Here is a 7,973-nt window from a genome sequence, read left to right on the forward strand (position 1 = left end):
CCCCGTCTCTATTAAAAATACAAAAATTAGCAGGGCGTGGTGGCACACGCCTGTAATCCCAGCTACTCGGGAGGCTGAGGCACGAGAATTGCTTGAACCCGGGAGGCGGAGTTTGCAGTGAGCCGAGATTGTGCCACTGCACCCCAGCCTGGCCAACAGAGTAAGACCCTGTCTCAAACAAAAACAAAAAACAAAACAAAACAAAACAAAACAAAAAAATACACCTGTTTCTGTATCTGTGAAAGCTTTGAGTTAGTAATAATGGCAGCTTTGTAAATGGTAGTGGTAGTAGCAGTAGCAGGAGTAACAGTGACATTCAACAGGAAGTTGTTAGTGATGACTATTGTTAACAATTAATGATATCTTTCATTGGCTTTTGTAACCCCATCACAATGCAGTATGAGGGTGGGCTGGCCACATTTAAATTAGCAAAGTTTAGGTGAAAAATATCAGAGTTTCTTGCTAGTGTTATCCAATAACTAGTGGAAATGTGTTAGATAACGTTGACTTGAGATGAGTGTGCATGAAGTCTGTGACTCTGACATTGCGAGCTGGACAATTTTCCAGGTGTACCATATTAAGAAGTGATTCTCCCACCACAGCCCTCTGAGTAGCTAGGACTACAGGCACACACCATCACACCTAGCTATTTTTTTTATTTTTAACTTTTCATAGAGATGAGGTCTCTCCATGTTTCTCAGACTGACCTTGAACCCCTAGGTTCAAGCAATCCTCCTGCCGCAGCCTCACAAAGTGCTGGGGTTACAAACATGAGCCATCATACCCAGCCCAATTTTTTTTTATTTCAAAGCAATAAGAATAATCATGCCAGTAATAAGATTGTTGTGAAGTTTAAATGTGATGTTTTAACATTTGTTAAGTGCTTCACATAAGGCATTTAACCATGTCAAGCTACATATTAGTGTCTCAGTAGCATCTATTAAATGCTTACTCAATCTTCTTCTGAAACCATCAAAAATTGTTACAAGCCTTCTATGTACTAATGATTACACTTTTAGTATCCATTGATTAAGAAAGAATAAATGGGTGCTTGGCTTTACAACTCTGCAAATGTCCAAGGGTCCCTAACCCATAGGTGAGAATCTCATGAACTGTAGATTGTCCCAGGATGTAGAATGAAGCTTATAGTTCATCATGACAGCCATTATGGCAGAGCAAAACACCCACAACACAAGCAAAGCACAACAGTCTGAGAGTAACAGAGGAAGGGACAATAAAGGAAAGACAGCAGGTCTCATTGCTTCCTACTCTTCAGAATCCCCACAGATTCATAGGTTATTGCCAGTATGCAGCTACTTCACTCTCTTCGATCCCTTGCTCCACTGTTCCTAGGCAGCAAAAGAGAATACACACATACATACTCAACAGTAGCTTGAGGAGGCTGTGTTAAAATAAAATAGACAACCTGATTATGTTTCTTATGAGCCTAAAGAATTCCAACTAGATTTCTTGTACTCATTTTTTTTTCTAAACCTGTTAGTTAGAACTATCCCAGTTTCACATGATGGAAATGCAGCCTTAACTGTTTAAACAAACAATATGGAGACAGGCGTAAAGAATGTATTAATTCACTGAAAAGTCCAAAAATAGGATAGGTTTAGACACGACTGTATCCAAGAACTGAAAAATAAGTCACCAAAACTCAGTTTCTCTTTCATTGTGATTTCCTCCAAAGTAGGTAATACTTTCAACCAGGTTCTCCCCACATGATATAAAGGTTAGTTGATATTAACCATAGCAGAAAGTAAAGTTCTTTCTCCCAGTGGCTCCCCAAAAAATTCCATAATTGGCAGCCAGGTTTCTCTGCTTTAGGTCAAAACAACTCACAGTGATGGCGGGGATATATTGTTTGGACCAACATAGTTTACTTGCGGGATACCAACCATCCTGCTTTTCTCAGGATTGTCTTGGTTTTAACATTGCAAGTCTTTTGTCCCAGAAAACTTCTCAATTTCAGGCAAACTAGGATGTTAGTCACCCCAGTTTACGTGTGTGCTACTAGGCATGGAGTTTTTTCCAGACTACAGCACTCAGTGGGCATAATAACAGGGATGAAATGCTAAGTGGGGGGAAAATGTCCCCTACATTGACCTGCGAACTATTGAAATGTGCTGACGTGGTGGCCACATGTGCTCATTGAGCACTGAAATACAGTGTTCTACAATTAAGTTTGAGGGCTGAATTAAAATGTGCATTAAATGTAAAATACCAACTAGATTTTAAAAATTTACTAGAAAAAAAGAATGTAAGAGATATTAATAAATTTATATTTGCATGTTAAAATAATAATGTTTTGAATATAGCTAAATAAAACATATTATTAAAAACTAATTTCACCAGTTTCTTTTTCCTTTTTTAATATGGCTATTAGTAAATTTTAAATTACACGTGGCTCACATTATATTCCTGCTGCATGGCACTGCAATAAGATTTTTTAAACAAAGTTAATAATGTATTTGTGTCATGTATAGGCGGAGTACATTAAAAAGATATTTTGAGTATGTAGACACCTTAAACAACAAATGATAAATGAATTACGTAGAAAACATCCCAGGCCCACAAAAAATGAAGGACAATAATGTCAAATTCAATACCAAATTCACACGCTCAATCATTTCTGTCCTCACTGGTGCCAGGACCAGCATAAGTTCTGGGGCTTCAGGCCCAAATGACAAAAGAGGTTTTTCCTTCAGAAACCCACAGACCAGAAAGGAAAAGAGACAGGTTTAAAAAAAATTATACAAAATTATGTTGTGAGTAATACGATAAGTTCCAGCATACACAATCTGTTTTGATTTAATTACAGTAATTACATCATCTACATAATTTTTGGTTTATTCAATCCATACTCTACATGTTCTCTTTCTATTGCATGTCAACTTCCTTGAGACCAGGAGTATTGCATTAATAAGTTTTATACAACCAATTGCATTTGTTTCAGTGCTTCCTTTCTATTTAATGACCAAATGTTTCTTCATCTCGTATTTACTCTCCCCAGAGTCAGGTTAGCCCAGTGAAATCTAATGGGCTTAGGGTCAAATATTGCCAAAGTCCCTTACGAACTTGCTTACCTACTGGGAGTCTGTAACCCCTCTGCACCTCATTTTCCACCAACAACATTGAGAAACAAGATACTCAGTGTCTTTCTGACACATACACACTCATATTCACACACACAAGTTCAGATCATTGCTTGTAATTTAGCTTATTATTGTTAGTCATCTGAACATATCAAATGCTTCCAAACACTCCAACTCACTGGAGTTGTGCTCCCTCAATATATCTATTTTTAAGCACTGGAAGGGGGTTCTACATGCCAGCAATTGGGTTCCCTCTAAACATCCTTGAAAATGTTTATTTGAAAAGATTACCTTGCTGTCCTTCAGGATTAAGACATGGTCACTGCAGACAGAGATGATTTGGAAAGATGGCAGGCAGTTTTTGATAGCTCCTCAGAGACTACCTTTGTTAAATGAATATACCTACAGAAAAAACAAAATGCATTCCAGCCCACACACGTTAGAGACATTTTTCAAACACCTAGATGAGAGAAGATAGCTATTACAAATAACATATTTGTTGGAGAGAGTGAAGAAATCACAAACTCGCTTGGATAAACACTATTAAATGCATACTTAGCCAACCGATTGCGACAGTTTCCCTCTGGCACCCACTGACAAGCTTGGCTCCAGCTGTAAATTAGGTTGCAAAACTTCCTTGTCAGAGAACTCACCCTGTGAGGAGGACTCAACCCTGGCTCTGAATCTTCAAGGACAGAAAAATCAATGTGACAGAGAAGCAGTTGCTTGTGTCAGGCCTCACCAAAGAGAGAAAGGGCTTTAAATCAATCATGATTTAAGGATGCTGGCAAAGCAGTGCAAAGGCACATTACTGGTGTCTCTGAGAAAAGGAAGAAAGGAGCCTGGAGCGCTTTGCGGATGCTCCCCACCGATCCTGCCCTTCTGTTATAAACAGGATTCAGTGTTTACTATGGGAATGAGAAAGCACTATGGATCTCGTGTAAACAGATAAAATGGAACAAAATTGACAAAAGTTTGGTGAAGCAGTATTGGTCAGTGTGTAGCGTGCGGATAAATGAAAGTTTCATCTTTTCTTCTAGAACCTATGAATGAATTAAATCACTTGGGAGGATTTCAGGTCATAAAGCAAATTTTGATGTCCCACAATAAGAAAAAGCTGGCTGGAACCTCTTATCTGGAGAGGGGTCAAAAATCACCTCCTGGAGACGCCTTTTTTAAAAAAACGTCTCACCTATATTGGACAATGGGGTCATCTGGATGAGAGAAATCAATTTTTTGCTTGGCTTATGCTTTGGAGCAGTGGCTTTAAAATGTCCAAAAAGACCTACTAAGATTACTGTTAAACTGCCACCATTATATGTTACCAGTGAAGCAGTGAGCCCCAAAGGTAGGGATAAGCTCTACCTCAGATGGCAATCACTGCTGGCCAAGGAAGATCACGTTAGGAAACATCTGCCTCCGCTACCAATTTAGGCAATCGAGTCTCTGCACTACAGAAAATGACATCCCGGACAGCTGATTTCAGACAGACTTTGTTCCTGTGTCAGGTACCACACCTTTCCAGTTTGGGCACAAGAACTCAAGTCAATGAGCCAGATTCATTTATTTTCATAAGTCATCTCTGACTACAGGACCAGGGTTGCTCTGGGCCTTCGACTGGCCTCAACTATGTCAGTTGTTTGTCATGATGACACAACAGTTATTCCCCAGTTTTTTCCTCTACAAGTGGAGAGACTTCCAATGAGGACCAAACAGGATTAGACCCTATTGTTAAAAGTTTCCTTTGGCTTTATTTTATAGTATCATCTCTATCATCATAAAACAATCACGAAACACAAGATGTTCCACGAAGCACTACACAAGCGAACTACATAGATGTTGTACCCACCCACTAGGGCTTGTGATAGAAACGACAGAGCACTTAAACTATGCAAATATGACAAGTCCCTATAAACAACAGAGTACAGAGGCTAAATCAGCAGGAAATAGAAAATACAAGCATATACAGAAAACTGAGTGGTAGGGATGAACAATACTGGTAAATATTATTACTATACACTTTTAAAAAATAGAGAAATTTGAAATCCAAGATAAGGAAAAGAAAAAATTTATACAGCTATGCTGCACTAGAAACATGAACAGCTAACACATAGCCTCATTGTAATATGAACTTTTTGGCAACATTGGGTAACAAGCAGCTTCCAAAAACAATGCCGTTCCAATTTTTTATTTAAAAAAAAAAAAAAGAATGTGTAGCCATCAGTGCAATTTTCTTTGAAAATGAACAGGCTTCATTTGTACCAAGGGAAATTACCAGAAAAGCTGTAGACACTCCCTCTCAGGAGATCTTTATAAATAGTATAACTTTTCACCTGTTTTGTGTGGTTCTCTCAGAAAGCAGATAATAGGCAAGGAAATCCTTTCAAAATCCTCTTTCAGTGTCTCATTCTGGGTTATTCTCCAGTTATTCCACCTATTTGCCTTTGCCTCATCTTGCGGTCAACACTCTTGAGAAAGGACAGTTAAAAAGGAAGAAACAAATAGATGTCAGCATTCCTGAGAGAAAACTAGAATAGCTAATAAATATACAATCCTTTCTATATTCCAAGAGCTACTTAGTGCTCTACCAGAGTTTTCAAATAGAAGAAAAATCTGTTGCAATCTTCTTGTCTAGACCAAATCCATAGCCAACAGAAACCTTTCCATATGCCAAGTCCTAAGCTGAACATTTTATATGAGTGGTCTTATTCAATCTCACCACGACCCTATGAAATAGGCACTTTATTATTCCCATTTTATAGATGAGAAAACAGAGTCTTAGAAAGATTATCTTGCACAAACTAACAGATGTAGGATCTGTTGGAGCTAAGATTCGTGTAATTAGTTTCCTATGGCAGCTGTAAAAAAATTATAATAAACAAGTGGCTTAAGATGACACATATTTTTGCTTGGGCCCAGGAGTTCAAGACCAGCCTGGGAAACATAGGAAGACCTCATCTCTACAAAAATAAAAAATTAGCCTCACGTGGTGGTGCACACCTGTAGTACCAGCTACTCGGGAAGCTGAGGCAAGAGGGTTGCTTGAGCCTAGGAGGTCGAGGCTGCAATAAGCTATGACTGTGCCACTGCACTCTGGCCTGAGCAACAAAATAAGACCCCCTTCTCAAAATAAATAAATGCATAAATAAATAACACAGCTTTTTTCTCTTACAATTCTGGAGGTCAGACTGCCAAAATCAGGTACAGTGGGCTAAAATCAAAGAACCAGTAGAGCTCTTTCTGGTGGCTCTGGAGGAAAAGCTGTTTCCTTACCTGTGCCAGGAGGGATGCAGTCCTCATTCCTCAGCTCGTGGCCTGGCATCACATCCCCTTTCCTCTTCCTGTTCTTTCGTCACGTCCCCTTCTCTTCTTTATCAAATATTCCTCTGCCTCCCTCTTATAAGGATATTTGTGATGACGTAGGATTTACCTAGATAATCTAAGACAATCTCCTCATCTCAAAATCCTTAATTACATCCACAAAATCCCTTTTATCATATAAGGCAGCATTCACAGGTTCCCAGAATTAGGACCTGGATACCTTTGGGAGCTGTTATTACGCCTGCCACAATTAGCATTCCAACTATCTCCCATTCTCCCAAGCAGTATATGATCTTCTTTCTAGATGAGTAATTCCTAAAAAGCTAAATGACTGATTGTCAGCAAGTGAGTGGGTATCTCATATAAATTAAAGAGGTAAAAGTAAGTCATTTGTATGGATGGTAGCACAGTATTGGCAAGAGCCCTGGACTTGCAGTCAGAAAATGGAGTTTATTTTCATTAACTAGACATGCAAACTTGGACCAAACACTACATCTCTTGGTATCAGGAATAATAAAGAGGTGCCAATTCTGATCAATAGAAGTAGAGAAGGATTCCACAAATCTCTTCAAGTTTCATGGGAAATGTTGGACCCAATTATCAGTGTCTGCCCTACTTAATCCTTAATCTCCAGCCTTTTTTTTTTTTTTTTTTTTGAGATGGGGATCTCCCTGTGTTGCCTGGGCTGGTCTCAAACTCTTGGCCCCAAGCAATCCTTCTACCTCGGCCTCCCAAAGTACTGGGATTACAGGTATGAGCCACCACGCCCAGCCTCTGGTCTTTTTTAACTCCGATTTTATATGATTCAAGCCAGGATTGCCATCATCTGCATGCTTGACTGGGACTGGAGAATCCACTTCCAAGATGGCTTCTTCACATGGCTATTGGTAAGACGCGTCACTTTCTTGTAACTCGGGGCAATCCATAGGCCGCTTGAGTGTCCTTACAACATGGTGATTGGCTTCCCCCAAGCAAATAATCCAGTAGAGAAAGCAAGGCAGAAGCCACAAAATGTTTTATGACCTAGCCTTGGAAATGACATACCATACCATCACTTCTGTACTCCATTGGTCATACACATTTATCCTCATACAGTGTGAGAGGGAGCTGCATCAGGTCATGGATACCAGGAAACAGAGTTAAGGCCATGCTAGAGGCTGATCACCACAATAAACCATGTGGATTAGTGCTTCCCAATAGCACTTCCATGTTGGTGTATATATCTGGAGACCTCATCAGTGTTGGGGAGAAAAAGTATTCTTTTCCTCACCTATAGGTGGGTTCATGGCCAAGATCACTACAACAAAAGACAGATTTAAAGTATATGAATTTATCTAGTGTTAAGTTTCATGAGACACAGGAAATTTCAGAGATGAAGACCCAAAGAAACAGGGAAATCTGTATGTTTTTATGGTTAGTCATCCAGAAGTATCATTGGAAGACAAGTAGGTATAACCTAATGGTGATAAACAGGGGAATTTAGCAAGGCCAGTTTGTTCAGATTCTTTGATATGTTTCTGTATCTTCACTCATTTCTTCTGGGCCTAGGGA

General features: G+C 39.3%; 1 long non-coding RNA gene across 1 annotated transcript; it reads right to left on the reverse strand.

Moving 5' to 3' along the window:
- Nucleotides 1–1,008: 1,008 nt before the first annotated feature.
- LOC129463138 (uncharacterized) lies at nt 1,009–7,049 on the reverse strand. Its single transcript, XR_008651022.2, has 4 exons — nt 6,375–7,049; nt 5,435–5,569; nt 3,393–3,503; nt 1,009–1,349 (listed from the first exon to the last, which is right to left on the reverse strand). It is a non-coding gene; the product is annotated as an uncharacterized lncRNA (long non-coding RNA).
- Between the last annotated feature and the right edge of the window lie 924 nt (nt 7,050–7,973).

The sequence above is a fragment of the Symphalangus syndactylus genome, chromosome 2 (assembly GCF_028878055.3).
Source record: "Symphalangus syndactylus isolate Jambi chromosome 2, NHGRI_mSymSyn1-v2.1_pri, whole genome shotgun sequence".
Taxonomy (NCBI): Eukaryota; Metazoa; Chordata; class Mammalia; order Primates; family Hylobatidae; genus Symphalangus; species Symphalangus syndactylus.